Here is a 17,105-nt window from a genome sequence, read left to right as displayed (position 1 = left end):
CATGACCCTCACCATAAGATATAACCTAAGGTTTTTGCACCGGGAAGGTGAACCTCTACTGCAAGAAGAGATGGAATAGTTGGATGGCTATCCTTAGGCACTAGTACATTCATAGCCCTTGGGTCACCATGTTCTTTTTGTTCATCACTGCACTTCAGATTGCATACACATCCCTTCCCTACCACATTGGATCCTCAGCAGAATATTATTATTTTAATTTTTTTACACACACATTCATACCCCACACACACTCACACTACATTAGAATTTCACCGTAGTGGGTACTCAAACCCATGACCGCATGTTGAAACTCCTGTGAGTCTACCACCCAAGCATGAGTAAGGACCCAAAAGAAATATGATCTCTAAAATGAGCCAACTCATTTTTAAGTGGCACCCAAACAGGCCCAGTGCATCAAACTCGGGACATGGATTAGCTACTGAAGGCTTCAGTAGCAAGATTGGCTACTGAATTGACATCATCAAGTTCTGTGGGCCCCACCATGATGTATGTGTTGTATCCACCCAGTCCATCCATTTTAAGAGATCATTTTAGTAGCCAATCTTGTTCATAAGTTCACGCTGAAGTGGACCGGCAGATCCAAAGCTCAAGTGGACCCCATTACAAAAAACAGTGACACCCACTGTTGAAACCTTCCTAGGGCCCACCATGATATTTATTTGAGATCCAACTTGTTCATAAGTTCACGCTGACAAGGACAATGGGAAAACACAAATATCAGCTTGATCAAAAACTTGTGGCCCCCAAGAAGTTTTTAATGGTAGGTATTCAATCCCCACTGTTTTATGTGGTGGGTCAGGGTCCGCTTGAGCTTTAGATCTGCCTCATTCTTTAGCTCATGCCCTAAAATGATTCTCCAAATGGATGGTGTGGATACAACACGTACATTATGGTGGGGACCACAGAACTTGGCTAACATCAGTAGGGAATCTGGCTACTGAAGCGATCAGCAGCTAATATGCGTCCTCAAACCCGAGCCATTTGACAAGCACGGTATCATCGCTGTTTGGAGCACCAGAGAAATATCCAGGTGGTCCATCAGGTGGAACCGAGATGCCCTGGAAAAAAACAAATTGCCATCTTACTGAATCATCAGATCAGGCAAACAAAACAATAGACAGCCAGAATCAAGTCCCGGCTAAGATTATCTACTAAAAAATTATTCAATCTTACAGGACAGATGCCATCTGTGAACACGCACTGGTATTGTGAATCTTGTGACGGGACCCAACTGTTTACTGCTGATTCATTGCTGCTGACCAAGGATATGATATAACCCTAAAAGAGATGTGATACTGGCATTAATTACCATTTTAATCCACAGTTAACATTGGATCAAATAAATCTCAAGTTCAATCACTGCATGTTTGCAGAATCGTCAATTTCATATATAACACCATTGACTCACTCATATCCAACCAGATCTGGTCGAGTCTATCTCTTCAGGTACTCAAATGATATCTTTTTTAGAAAAATAATATATATATATATACACACACACACACACACACACACACACACACACAAGTGATTTATGAATTAATAATCAACATATGAATGCAGTGAAAATGGAGAAGTCGTGTATGATTAAAAAACTACAAACTGCATTACAGAGCTAAACAAATGCAAAATCCCGGCTGTCTCTAAAAGAAAATCTGTTTTCTCCCAATCAAATAGGTGAAATTTACCTCCAATGGAACCAGGTTTAAAAGAGCTACTCTGGTAGAAATCTGAATAAATCTGAGTCAGATACCGAGTCAACTCGATGATGTTTTACATCTATGAACACTGTAGGATCCCTACGAGGATATTTCTGAAATATCAATTGTTTGGCTCGCCAATCATCCCCTTCAGCATCATGGACCCCACCGCCATTTGCTAGTAACAACACCGATCAACTGATAGGAAATCCAACTCCAGTTAAAGCTTACCACCACAGCGCTTGTCCATCACCACCTTTCACCATTTTAATTATCATCTGTCAACACAAGCTTCACCTTCATTTCTGCTAGTCGAAACACCCACCACTCTATAATTACCATCCTTGGTCCTTTCAGACATCAATGATCCTGGATTGAACCAGCATCAGATGCAGAACAGCAGCTGCAAAGATAGCATATACAGGACTAGCCACTAGGCACAGCTTCAAACGAGGCACTGTCACTAGTATTTCTAACTGATGCGACGTCTGGTGTTCGGATGCTTTCAGCCTCCACTGCATCATCACCACAAACACCGTTGTCACAACCTAAAACCTCAATCGCCTGGTCAATACGCACTCCATCTGCAATATCATCTAGGCACCTATCTCTGGAGGTGGAATCAGCCTCATTTGAAGGCCCATCCCTATGATCTAGAGCACCATTCTCGGAGATGTCATTGGCTGATGAGCCGCCATTGACCATGGGTTGCTTGACAGGAACCGAACTGGATGAGGAGGTTCTGATGGGCAGCGGATCAACATCCATCATGTTGCCAGTAACAGTTTCCTCTATAACATTATAACAAACACCACCATCACTTGGGGCAACTCCAACTGCCTTCTCACTACACAAATCATCTCCAATTTCACCACGGATCGCTTCCTGAACTTTGGAGCCATTAGCATTTGAAGATGCATTCTGAGCCAGGCGGTTGCTCTCATTCACTAGAACTTTATCGCCATTCTCTGATGCATCATTGGTATGTGCACTCCCATTAGCTGTTTGTCGCTCAACCAAACTGGAATGGGAAGCTTCGACGGAGGGTTGATCAACATCCATTGTAACCATATCATCTGCCATAACATTACAACAAACACCACCATCACTTGCTGCAACACCAACTGCCTCAGCACTACCCAGATCATCTCTGATTTCACCACAAATCACTTCTTGAACTTCAGAGGCGTAGCCATTGGAAGATGCATTTTCAGCAGTACAATGGCTCTCATTCATTAAAACTTTATCGCAGTTCTCCAATACATGATTGGCAGGTACAGCCCCATCTGCCATTTGTTGCTTGAACAACCTGGACTGGGAGGCCTCAACGGAGACTAGATCAATGTCCATCATGTTACCCGTAACATTTTCCTTTGTAACATTACCGTAATCACCGCCACCCATATGTTCTGTAATTTCACCAGAACCCGCTACTTGGAACTCCTGACTCGTCACCATTTGGAAAGCCATTAGCAGCAGTGCATTGGCTATCATTAATTCATTATTAAACTCTTCATCTCCATTCTCCGGGATGTCATTGGCGGGCACTCCCCCATTGACTGTTGCTTCCTCCATGGGAGCTGACACAGACGGGGAGGTCTTGCTGTTTTCCAGATTGAAGATTGCATTTAACTGAATCTGTGCACAGACAGCTAAGGAAACTGCATGATCTCGAATTAAAGAATCGTGGGGCGGGCAGTGAAGCATATTAATCAAAATGCGGTTGTAATTGAAGAGACTCATAGATGGTGCAGCCAAACCCCTATCACAATAAACTTGACTCACCTTGATCACGTGTTTGCAAAGGTTGCCCATCTTCGACCAATCGCATTCACACATTGCAAACTCAGAACCTGGGTTGCATACAACATGCTCATATTCACGATTGAACTGGCTACTTTTGCACATCTACGCTCCACAACAACATCTGAGTCTGGAATCTGTAATGCTCGTTGCCAAGAAGTTAAACCGCTCTTCCACTCATCTTTTCGGAATCGAGCAAAATCATCCTTTCCCAAATACTCATCAAGCCAGTAGTAGGAATGCACTTCGGTGCCCAGCTTATCAACAAGCCAATCTACACGTTGATACACACCTGTGTCTTTCTCATTCAACAACCTTAGCTTGAATTGGTGATGATAACTCTCAATGGCCGTGGAAACTGCTTGGCTAGCCAGAGGAAGAGTCTTCAATGCAGTGGTCCATGTCCCTGTGGAAAAATAAAAGCTGTCTATCAGCTTCATGAAAACAGAGATAGCACCTGTAAGATAACCATCTAGCTTAGTTTATATCGATAACTGCTGACCCATTCTCGGAACCCATATCGCCTTGAAGTAATCCAAGAACTCTGAGCAGTCAACAAAATCTTCCATGAAATCCTCACAGGAATCCAGATCAGCACTTCCTTTGCAGATGCTATATACTGCATGCCCAAGCCATCTCAATATCTCAACATGTGTCCCAGAATCAGAACACTTTGCTATAAGGTTTTTATGCCAGGCATGGCGTACCTGCCAAAAGCATATCAATACAGAGCACTGCAACACCTCCCTGAGTAATACCAAAAAAAAAAAAAGGAAAAAGAAAAAGATGCTAGTTTATCAACCCAGTAACTCTAATAAATAAATAAACAGAACACCAAGGAAAAGGCTAAAAACATGACTTATGGTAAGGATATCAGCTGAAGGATCATCAATGATAAATCCGGCCAATTTCCACGTGGGGTCTTTTGAGTGAACTCTATCATAGAGAGCCCTAATCCATCTATCAGCATCAGCACTGGCAAACCGTGGTGTTATGATCCAGGCTACGGGGATTGCCTTGTTGTTTGAATCAAAGACAAGGAGACTGTGAACAGGATACTAGACAAGACAGCACAAATATGAAGTTTAAGTTTCAAATAACCAGACACCTTCGTTAACTCAAAGAATGCAGCTGTAAGAAATATAAAATGTAAACTGAACACTGATCACACCTTCAATTTGTTTGCCCCAAATCTTGAATCAGACGCCACGAGACTGCGATTGCCAAAACGAATCATCTGTTGCAACTGCCACTATGTTTGGATGCCCACAACAAAAGGTTCAGAAACGGAGAAGTCCTCGTAAAAGAAAATGTGATTTCTGTGGCTTTCAACCCACATGCTGACACTAACAGCATCGTCCGGGTCCAATTCATATGTGGAACGCCGTATACTCCTCTCCAATCTGCGGACATACCTGTGTGTGAGAAGGTCATCCCGGTTACATGGGCCCCCTTGCTTCTCCACCGATTCATTGTGCCTCTGCATTATGGTTTCCACAGGGACACCTACATGTAGTAAAGAAAAAACCTGGAGCCTAGCTTCATCTGAGATGTAGGGAGCAAACATGGCACGGGTTCCAACAGCCTTCTTATCCAATGGAGCATGGCAGGGTAACCCTTTCTTGTCTACATGCTTGTCCTGGTTGTAGATGATAAGTGCAACTGTGGGCTCAGCTATTAAACGCTTTACAATGAAATGACAAACACACCCTCTCTTTGTATTCGGCCAACCGGATGTTTTGTTCTTTTTTAAATTATAAACCCTGCTGGGCCGAACAACTCCCCCCTTCCTGTGATCATCCGGACCAAACGAACACCAGTACCTGTACATTCAGCCACATCGATTCAGCAACACAACCAATCTTCTACTTCTTAGAAAACTTCCATTATGTCTACTTGCTTTTTCTGTTCATTTACTCGCATTTAAGTGCATAACTTTTTCTTTTCTTATCCACAACAACAGAAATGATTTTAGCAAACAGCTCTGAAAGGAATGGAAATGAACCATCAAGGAATGGAAACGAGTCCCCAATATTTTTTTTTTCCATATTTGAAACTTCTACAAACTAAACGTATGTAAGGACAGGGCCATGTCAGTGTCCAGATCCACATCCTGATCACCCAAGCCACAAAGGATAAAACAAGTCACAAGGTTCTGTACTATCATGAATTTATACAGTTGTATCCATATCCATGCCCAGCTCATAAGTCATATACAATGGATTATATGGAGTTGTAATATAGCATAATTAGGCACCGGACCCTACCAGACAAAATTCGCACGGTCATATGTTCCACAAGACAAATGTCACTATAAGGACCTATGGTCTCATATGACTCTGTTTAGAGTGTTCATGCATGCAAGTCACATAGGTGATAGGACAAAACTCATTACAATGAGCTGTAACATGATATATATATATATATGCGCACGACCTCACGAGTCCGTCCCATGAGGTCGAGCTGTGTGGGCCCCACCGTGATGCGTTTCGAACATCTACCCCATTAGTCAGATGCACCATTCCATTGTGGGCCTAGGTCTCAAAAATCAAGTCAATCCGTGACTTGTGTGGGCCACACCAAATACAGAACTGGAGAGGGGCCGTGCACCATTAAAACATTCATAACCATTTTTTGGGCCCACCGAGATGTGGTTTGCAAATCCAGCCCATCCATTATGTGTGTCCCACTTGGATGAGGGTTCAGACCAAGTTTCAGACGCATGAAAATTTCAGGTGGGCCCCACCAAGTGCTTTTATATGTTTTAACGGTGTCTTCACATGATTTTAGATGGTATGGCCCACCTGAGTTCCCTATACTGCTGATTTTTGGGATATCCCATAATTTAAAGGGGACCCATCAAATGCACGGTGTTGAGGTTTGACACACATCATGTTGGGGGCCACACAGCTCGTGCTTATGGGATGGTTCTATACGGTCGAGCGTATAGTAACTTTTCCTATATATATATATATATATATATATATATATATATATATATATATATATATATATATATATATATATATATGGGAAATGGTTCTATGCGGTCGACCTCATGGTAACTTCCCATGAGGTCGAGTTGTGTGGGCCCACCGTGATGCGTGTCGAACATTGTAAGTGCTATATTGTATAAAGCACACCTTTGTTTGTCAAATTTCGTTTAGACAAAACAGCTTATGATGTAAGCCTTCTAATGTGGATCAAAATGGAAAGTTCAAGACTCTACTAAAGTTCAAAGTCAAGTAGAGGATCAAGATGGAAAGTTCAAGACTCTATTGAAGTTTAAGATCAAGATGGAAAGTTCAAGACTCTACTAAAGTTTAAGATCAAGATGGAAAGTTCAAGACTCTACTGAAGTTCAAGATCAAGATGGAAAGTTCAAACTCTATTAAGTTCAAGATGATTGAGTTCAAGTTCTACTAAAGTTCTAGTAGAAGATCAAGCTCCATCTTCAACTTCAAGCTCTATTGAAGATTCGAGTAAAAAAACAAGTTCCATGAAGTTCAAGCTACTTCAAAGTACAGTCATATCAGGTATAACAAACCCTAGAAAGACCTTAGGCTTAGGTACTTTCAAAACATAACTTGAATGGGTTTTTATGCTTATGTTTAAGCTAAAGTTCGACTAGTCTAAGCTGTGGTTCGACTAGTCTAAGCATTTTTCGACCAGTCCTAGTTTAAACTCGAGAAAAAACGGATTTTTCCATTACTTCTTCGACCAGTCGAGTAGACCGCTCGACCAGTCGAAGATGGGCCTTTGACCAGTCGAGGGTTGCTCGACTCGAAGTCCAGCAACTGAATCAATTCGGATTTTAGGCACCCTCGACTAGTCGAAGCAGCAAGGCCTTCGACCAGTCGAAGATCTGTTTTATCTTATCGTGCTCAAATTTGAAAATTTGTTGGAACGAAATCCGGTTCTTAGACGAGTCGAAGACTGTCTTAGACGAGTCGAAGCAACGACTTCTTTGCCTATAAATAGAGGCCTTCTCTCAATCCGAAATTAATAATTCAAGTCTATTAAATCCTTCCACAAGTGAGAGAGAAGCCCCCATTATTGTCAAGATATTGCACGGTATTTTTAATATTTTTAATAGCTTTTTTGTTTCAATTCTTTGATCTCCTATTTTCTGAATCTTATTTTATAAAGAGAGTAAATACTCTTCTTTGAGATCTTACGGAATTCTAACAAGTAGCCTTTGGTTTGAATTTAATTAAAATCAATCTAAAACCTTGAACCCTTGTCCATATGACTGAACATTGAACAATCTACTGCGAGAGAAGTGGTTCTACGGCCACATTGACTGATACATCTTCAAAGAAGAAGATAAGTATTATTTGTTTTTATAGTTTGGTTTTATTGAGATAGCCTGAAAATCTCATTTGTTTGGTTTTATTGAGATAGCTAGAAAATCTCATTTGTTGGTTTTTCTGAGATAGCCAGAAAATTCTCAGAGAGGGGTTTTCTTTCTTTTTTTATTTTTATAGCCCTTTAAAATCACAACTGTATCAGGTTTTAAGGTAACCCTGTAAAAACCTTATTTATAGTGAAAGCCAATATCACGTGGATAGTGATTATTGGGAGTGAAGTAGGTGTGACTGTTTGAGAACAGTTGTTGTACACACCGAACCACTGTATCTCTTGGTGTTGTGGTGAATGTTTACTTTTTGCATTTATGGAGAATGTTTGTATTTCATTTATGTAAAAGAGGTGAATGTTTGTAATAGATAGTTTTATTTTCTCTTGCTTGGTTTGAGATCTTGATTCTTACAAACATTCGTGAAATAAGGTTGTCCTACCTAAACTTGGTTTGGGTGTAGGTTGTCCTACGAATTAGTTTGAATCAATTTTTCAATACTAGTGTGATTGATATTTCTGATTTATTTAATATTTCAGCACTCTAATTTTTATTTGGCATAGTCCTATCTTTTACATGTCCAAGACGTTTATGCCATAATTTTATTTCGTCTGTTTGGACTATGTAACATGAATAGTTAGAAGAGCATGAGTCATCAATAATGTAGCAATTTTCAGAGGTCCTACGATATCACACTTCCCTTCTCATTTGTCATCTCACATCCATGATTTGAAAATTTTACACTATGTTTGTTATCGCAGATTTGAGATATACTTAAGAGGTTATGTTTTAGACCTTCAACATACAGTACATTTTCAAAGGAAGGAAGATTGGAGAGTTGAACGGAACCTTGGCCTATGATTTTGTAGTTGCTTCCATCTCCGAAAGTAACCGAGCCGTTGTTTACCTTTTTGAAGTTGGTGAATATCGTTTTGTCACCTGTCATATGTCTTGAACATCCACTATCCGGGTACCATTTTGAATGGCTAGTGGCTTCGAAGGTTGTGTAGGTAACAAGACATGTAACCTTTGGAACCCATTTCATTATGGTTCTAGGTTTAGGAGTTCCATTGGATTTTCTCTGTTTTTGGGAGTTGGAATTTCTCCACTTTCTATCAACTCCAATCCCATCTTTAGAGTTTGATTTTATAAGCTCTTTGAGTAAGTCCACGATTTTTTCAGCTAAAGGTGATTTATTATATCTTTGATTTCTATAGCTGATGGCATTAGAGTTAATTTTAAGAACTTGAAGGGGTTTTGAGTTTTTGAAATCATTTTGACCAAAATTTCTCAAATTCTTACATTTAGAGTTTGAGGATTCTACTTTTACAAATATAGGAGGTGAATTCTTGATTTTCTGAGAATCATTTTTGATATAGCCCAGAACTGATTTGTCACCACATTTTCTGGATGAGGTTAATAATTTTTCCAGTTTTGGGTCTTCGTGGGCATATCTCCAAGTATCCTTAGAACTCAAAAGCGAAGAAACTTCGAGTTTTAGTTTCTCATTTTCAGTTCTGAGTTTTTGTAATTCTGAGGTTTTGAAATTTAGGTCTAGTTTTGTTTTTTCAAAACAATCTCAAAGATGAGATTTTTCTAAAACATTGTTTTCAAGTTCTTCTTTTAATTTAACATATTTGTCTCTTTGAATTTTCAGTTTGACAACAATTTTACAACTTTCCCTGTATAGGGCATTGTAGGCGTCTTGAAGATCGCCCTCATTTTCATTTTCAGAGCCACTCCTGAGATTTTCATAATCAAATATGTTACAGCTATCTGAGGAGGTGACTCTGGCTATAGTCATAAGGGCTTTTACATCATTTGTATTTTCTTGTTCTAATTCATCAGACTCAGAAGAACTTTCAGAGCCAGATGATTCATCCCAAGTAGCTATCATGCCCTTTGTTTTTGACTTATCCCTTTTAGGACATTTATTCACCAGTTGCCCATATTCATGACAATTCAAACATTGACTATCTTTTGTTTTAGCTTTCCAAGACTTAGATTTTCCTTTTCTTTTATCAGATGGTTTTTGAAAATCTGATCTTTTCTTGTTTTTGAAAATTCTATAAAATTTCTTAGCTAGTAATGCCATATCATCTTCTGTATCTTCAAAATCAGAATTAGCACAATTTTCTTTTGAAACAGATTTAAAAGATTTAAGAGCAATAGACTTACCTTTAGGAGCTTTAAAATTTAACTCATATGTTTGGAGAGAGCCAACTAACTCCTCAACCTTCATATTATCAGTATCTCTTAATTCCTGAATGGCAGTGACCTTAGAGTTTAATCTATCAAGAAGAGATCGCAGTATCTTTGCACAGACCTTGCTTTCTGGGATTCCATCTCCTAGACCCCACATGGAATTTACTATATCATTCAGTTTCGTATAGAAGTCCATGAAAGTTTCATTTTCTTCCATACGAATCTCCTCAAATCTGGTAGTGAGGAGTTGAACTTTTGATTTCTTGACTATAGTAGTTCCTTCATGTGTCATTTCAAGAATATCCCAAGCTTATTTGGCTGTATCGCATGAAATAATTCTTTTGAATTCATCAGGCGATAGAGCGCAAGTTATGGCATTTAAGGCCTTAGCATTAGCACTGCTTTCACTTTTCTGAGATCCAGTCCATAAGTAGAATGCAATTTCAAAACATAACTTGAATGGGCTTTTATGCTTATGTTTAGGCTAAAGTTCGACTAGTCTAAGCTAAGGCTCGAATAGTCTGAGCTGTAGTTTGACTAGTCTAAGCATTTTTCGACCAGTCTTAGTTTAAACTCAAGAAAAACGGATTTTTCCATCACTTCTTCGACCAGTCGAGCAGACCACTTGACCAGTCGAAGATGGGCCTTCGACTAGTCGAGGGTTGTAAGACTTGAAGTCCAGCAACAAAATCAGTTCGGATTTTAGGCACCCTCGACCAGTCGAAGCCCTTGCTCGACCAGTCGAACAGGGCCCTCAACTAGTCAAGCAGGGACTTCGACCAGTCAAAGATCTGTTTTATCTTATCGCGCTCAAATTTGAAAATTTGTTAGAACGAAATCCGGTTCTTAGACGAGTCGAAGTAACAACTTCTTTGCCTATGAATAGAGGCCTTCTCTCAATCCGAAATTAACAATTCAAGTCTATTAAATCCTTCCACAAGTGAAAGAGAAGCCCCCATTATTATCAAGCTATTGCACGGTATTTTTAATATTTTTAATAGCTTTTTTGTTTTAATTCTTTGATCTCCTATTTTCTGAATCTTATTTTATAAAGAGAGTAGATACTCTTCTTTGAGATCTCAAGGAATTCAAACAAGTAGCCTTTGGTTTGAATTTAATTAAAATCAATCTAGAACCTTAAACCCTTGTCTATATGACTGAACATTAAACAATCTACTACAAGAGAAGCGGTTCTACGGCTACATCAACTGATACATCTTCAAAAGAGAAGATAAGTATTCTTTACTTTTATAGTTTGGTTTTATTGAGATAGCTAGAAAATCTCATTTGTTTGGTTTTATTAAGATAACCAGAAAATCTCATTTGTTGGTTTTTCTGAGATAGCCAAAAAATTCTCAGAGAAGGGGTTTTTTTTTATTGCCTTTTAAAATCACAACTGTATCACCCTGTGAAAACCTTATTTATAGTGAAAGCCAATATCACGTGGATAGTGATTATTGGGAGTGGAGTAGGTGTGGCTGTTTGAGAACAGTTGTACACACCAAACCACTATAACTCTTGGTGTTGTGGTGAATGTTTACTTTTTTGCATTTGTGAAAAATGTTTGTAATTTCATTTATGCAAAAGTGGTGAATGTTTGTAATAGATAGCTTTATTTTCTCTTGCTTGGTTTGAGATCTTGATTCTTACAAACATTCGTGAAATAAGGTTGTCCTACCTAAACTTAGTTTGGGTGTAGGTTGTCCTACGAATTAGTTTGAATCAATTTTTCAATACTAATGCGATTGAGATTTCTGATTTATTAATATTTCAGCACTTTAATTTTTATTTGGCATAGTCCCATTCACCGCCCCTCTAGGACTTCTTAAGCTCGCCTTTTCAAACATCTACCCCATCAGTCAGATGTACCATTCCATGGTGGGCCTCGGGCTTAAAAATCAAGTCAATCCATGACTTGTGTGGGCCACACCACATACAAAAGTTGAGAGGGGTTACCCTCCCATTAAAACATTCATAATCATTTGTTGGGCCCACCGAGATGTGGTTCACAAATCCAGCCCATCCATTATGTGTGTCCCACTTGGATGAGGGGTCAGACCAAGTTTCAGATGCATCCAAGTTTCAGGTGGGCTCCACCAAGTGCTTTTATATGTTTTAGGCATGTCTTCACATGATTTTAGATGGTATGGCCCACCTAAGTTCTGTATACGACTAATTTTTGGGATACCCCATAATTTAAAGGGGACCCATCAAATGCTCGATGTTGATGTTCGACACACATCATGGTGGGGCCCACACAGCTCGACCTCATGGGAAGTTCCCATGACTCATGAGGTCGACCGCTTAGAACCATTTCCCTATATATATACACGCCCTTATCCCCACCATCTGAGTCGCATTGGATGAAACTCATTATAAAAGCTATAATATCATATAACTATACAAACTTCTCTACGTCCACACCATCTAAATCACACAGGATGTAACTCACTAAAATAGCATACATATGCTATTACTATATGAATATAAGGTTGTTTACAGGTCTATATAATTTAAGCCAAATACATTGGATGGAACTCCTTATAAGGAGTTGCAATGCTATGTAATTATATGAGATTTTCTTTGTAGAAATCATCTAAGGGGACTTTTGGATGCCATCTCAACTAAATTGCAATGGTTCAGATGGAGGGTGTATGGGCAGATCTAGATGGAGGGTCACCTTGCTTGCTATTCTTGGTCTATCTGGGGTGAAAGAAAAAATCATTGCTTCCACAAGAAAAGCCAGCTCTGCTATTGGGGTCCTCAGTCAGATTGTTTTGTATATTAGGGATTGGGTGCCCCGAGGGCTGTTTTTGTTCTGCTTTGTTTCCTTTTTTGGCCTTTCAGCTTTTAATAATATGCATCATCTTTCAAAAGAAAAATTGCAATGGTTCAATTAGATACTAAGGAGATGACCAAAATGGAGGTGGGATCAATTTGATTCGTTTTTTAAGTGACAAACTTTTTCGTTCAAAAAGGTAGAAAGCAAATACATCACAAAAGAGACAGGCAAAGGGGCCAATAGTGATTGACCCTCCCATCACTTCCTCTATTAACGAGTACATAGGCCACTTCGTTGCCACCCCGCGGAACAATCGAACACATACCTCCCAATTTTGTAACTAAAGACTTTTATCTCTAAGATATAAGATGCAAGCCTCCACGATCCTGGCTTATCAACCACAGGCCACCAGGCGTTTTAAGATCACCTTCAGTGGCTTCCTTCCCAATGAACAAAGACAAGAACATGCACAACTCCTCTCTAAGAGTGTGTGCATGCACCCACAAACACGCATGCACACACAAGGAACTATCACTTCCCCTTACAGAAAGAAGTTTATATCTACTAACTGCCAGAACTTGTGGCTAGCTAAAAGCCCAACTAATAGTCATACAGATATATTAAGTTCATGACAAGACCAACCCCTAGTTGCAATTCCATGCATTGTTGGACACATGAAACAATCAAAATTAATATTTGGGTGCTGCTCCTCGCTTTGAACAGAGTAGGGCTAATCCCACTTATAGTCATTTCCAATCCACTTGATATTGTATTGAAATTTAATCACAGTGAGCATCCAAATGCAAACAAAATGGTATAGGAACGAATTTATTGTAAGGAGTTGTAATATCATAAAAACTATATATTTTTGTGCCATATCATCTAAGTAATGCATGATGAAACCCACTGCAAGGAATCATCATAACTTAAAAAATTTTAAAATATAAATAAAATCATCACTTACAGAATGTATTCAAGGATGCCATCCACCTTGGGCTTGTATGGCATCTCAAGAGGCCTTCTTCTCCTTGCTTCGAGATGAAATCGAGTGGGGCAATCCTTGCTTGTGGATTCTCCCCTCACAAAGTCATCCACTCTGGAGAAGGGGATGAGAGCCACCCTATCAATTGCATCCCGCCAGCCTTCCACTCTAGACCACACAATATCGGATGAAGAGAATTTCGACGTTGGTGGGTTTTGAACTGGGAGCGTCAAAATCTCATCCCACCTAGCCATCTGCAGAAGTCACAGTGAATACCACAAAAAAAAAATATTGAAAAAAGGAGTTTAATCTTGTTTTTTCATATACTTTGCAAGGGCTATTGACTCATCCTCCGCAAACATGTACGGCTATCAAAAGTCCCAACCCATGGGCCCCGGTGTGGATAGAGCATAGAAAATCACAGTTATTGGATGATCTTAACCATCCGATTTGCCTGCTAATTGGGCCACTGACCAATTTATTTATGTCCATCCATTTGATGGTAACGATTGGATGGGCAAGATCGTTTAATCTATGTAAATTTCAGGTCATGCTGCATCCACAGTGGGCCTCACAGTTTGAGATGGATGGTTCACCATCATAATCTGAAAGCGGTATTGCACAATTATCAGTCTGAGAATCTGAACAGTAAATCCAGGTTTTCAGTTGGTTACAACTGGGGCCCATCATTTAGTGAAGCAAACTGCTGATAAGATGGGCCCCATTTGACAGCCCATCATTTAGCGATCCAAACTGCTGAGATGATGGACCTCATTTGATGACTCACCCAAAATCCCCTAGAACAGAAGATTCTCGATATGAAATATTTTATTGGGAATTTATGCTGGTTCATCCTCACGTGTGTGGTTCACCTTATTTGGTTAGAGTAGCATATTTTCAAGTATGAAGGAAATAGGTATTGAGGTCATTTCTTGAATAATGTCCACATGTGTGTCTCTATGTGTGTGGGGGTGAGTGTATGTCCCATATTCTCTTTTCAAAGGAGGCGCGTGCAGAGATAGTAGAGAAAAGTGAGAGCCCTATAACTTAAAAACCCAATTGAGGAGAGTTCATCACTGAGTGTGAAAGTGAACACGGGGGTTCTAATGCAACCAAATGACCACGCAAGTTGATTGATCAAGATTTGAAGAATCCAACCATTCACATTATCTTTATTGATTATCTGGACCAAATCCGTGGTCTGAAATGGATGCAATCGCCCCGCATCCCACACGAGCACACTCCACGTGTGCACAAGAAAAGGCTCGCTTTTTTTTTAGCCTATCTCTAATTTCATTTTTCTTTCATATTTCTATATTAGAAAATAAACAATCTTAGATTTTTCTTACCTAAGGTGCTTTCTTATTTTAAATATTCCATGTAAGGAAACAATTATTTTTCCTATTTTGGAAATCTTGACTAGCCAGGAATCCTATTTTTAGATTCTATAGATTATGTTTAAGATTGTAAGCACCCATTATAAATAAGACTTAGGCCTATGGAATAAGACACGGTTGAATGATATTCTCTTTGAGCAAATTCTCTTGTTTCTCTACGGCAATTATTGAAGGGGGGAAGTAATATCTAGTAAGACTAGAAGACTGTTGAGCTTGCTCTTAATCCAGCTCGTTGAATGTTATTGCAATTAGTTTCTTCCCTGATCTACTTGCATTAGGTTCTGGTACACGTGAAGGTAGTCCTCAATTAATTCTGGAACACATGTGAAGGTGTTCCTCAATTAAAGTGTTGGCTTGAGAAAAAACGCTTCTAATCCTAGTCTTGCATGGTGGATTTCATTGGTGGCCCAGTCATTTTTCCTCTTTGATTGAGAGGGTTTTCCATGTAAATCGGTGTGTCTTTCTCATGCTCTTTTGTCACTTTAGTTTCTTTCTTAGATTTCTTATTGTGGCTTGGCTGCATACATTTGTTTCTAGCTCTTATATTTTCCTATGAAATGCAAAGTAAACAAGCCACCATTATCATTTCCAGGTGTTCGTTTAAACAGGAATTATGGCTCATAAATCAAGAGTCAAATACACTTGTAAAGGAAGTGGGTAAAGTAAATTGTAATCATTACATTTTTCACATTATAAAACTACCATTTTTCAATGATTTCTGGGTGAAACAAACAATGTAGAAAAATCATCATTGTAGTCAAATGTAAGTGATGTCACCACACAATTACAAGAGTAAATAATCATTACCCATTTATAGTCATTTGCCATTGTAATTGGAAAATAAAACAGGTCATTTGGATGCCTGTAAGTAATTGGAAAACCAAACAGGTCGTTTGGATGCCTGTAATCTCTGTACGTGGAAGTGGCTACAGGTGGTGTTTCGGGGAAGAAATTCACCTGCAAGTCACTTACAGGCAAAACTGCCAGGGAACTTCATGGGGCTGGGGTGAGAAGTCACTTCCCTGTAAGTTTCTTACGGGCCAACCTTCTAATTTTTCAAAAAGAGGGGAAGAGGAGGAAACGCACCTTTGTTCTTTTTTGAACTGTGACCGATCGAGTGTACGGCCCACCAGATGGACGGTACAGAGAGAGACGTACGTAGGTTTGGAGAATGAGAATCCGGCGATTTCAAGGGAAGGAGAAGGGTTTCTTGCTGAAATGAGCTAGGGTTTCTGAAATATGAAGCCCGCTTCCTTCTCTTTTTTTTTTCGTTTCTTTCCCTATCTTTGTTTCTTTGAGAGAGTTCCGAAAAGAGGGCGTTTGGAAGGAGGGAGCGGATTGGGTGCGGCCCCGCCTCACCCAACACGGTGCGGCCCTGACCGTGGGGCCCACCTTGATGTAATATTGTATATCAGCACCGTCCATCCGCTTGGCCCACCGAAGATATGGATTTGCTTCACTAATGCCCTGAGATGAAATAGTAAAACGGATGGACGGCACGAATCTAATACATACATCAAGGTGGCCCCACGGTCATGGTCGCACCGTGCTAGGCCAGCGCACCTAATCCGCTCCCTTCGAGGGGAGCTTTGGTTTTATAACAGAGCAGCAATGTTGCGATTATGAGTTATTTGGCAGGGTGCAATGGTTGTTGATAAGATCATATAATCTGGATGAAGGAAAAGCATAAATTTTAAGTTGATCCAAAGCTTTTTAGACCCACCATGACCTGGACAACATGGTAGACAGTGTGGATCATCCCAAGTAAACTCCACCAGTAAGAAAATAATTTAAAAAAAAAAAAAAAAATGCAGCGTCAAGGACGTTGGACGCTTACAGCGACAGAGACGCTGGAAGC

At 39.7% G+C, this 17,105-nt stretch overlaps 1 pseudogene; it reads right to left on the bottom strand.

Annotated features, from left to right (window-relative positions):
• Window positions 1–1,549: 1,549 nt before the first annotated feature.
• On the bottom strand, window positions 1,550–16,568 carry LOC131225892 (uncharacterized; annotated as a pseudogene).
• Between the last annotated feature and the right edge of the window lie 537 nt (window positions 16,569–17,105).

The sequence above is a fragment of the Magnolia sinica genome, chromosome 14 (assembly GCF_029962835.1).
Source record: "Magnolia sinica isolate HGM2019 chromosome 14, MsV1, whole genome shotgun sequence".
NCBI classification, from domain to species: domain Eukaryota; kingdom Viridiplantae; phylum Streptophyta; class Magnoliopsida; order Magnoliales; family Magnoliaceae; genus Magnolia; species Magnolia sinica.
This window is presented reverse-complemented; position numbering and strand designations above follow the sequence as displayed.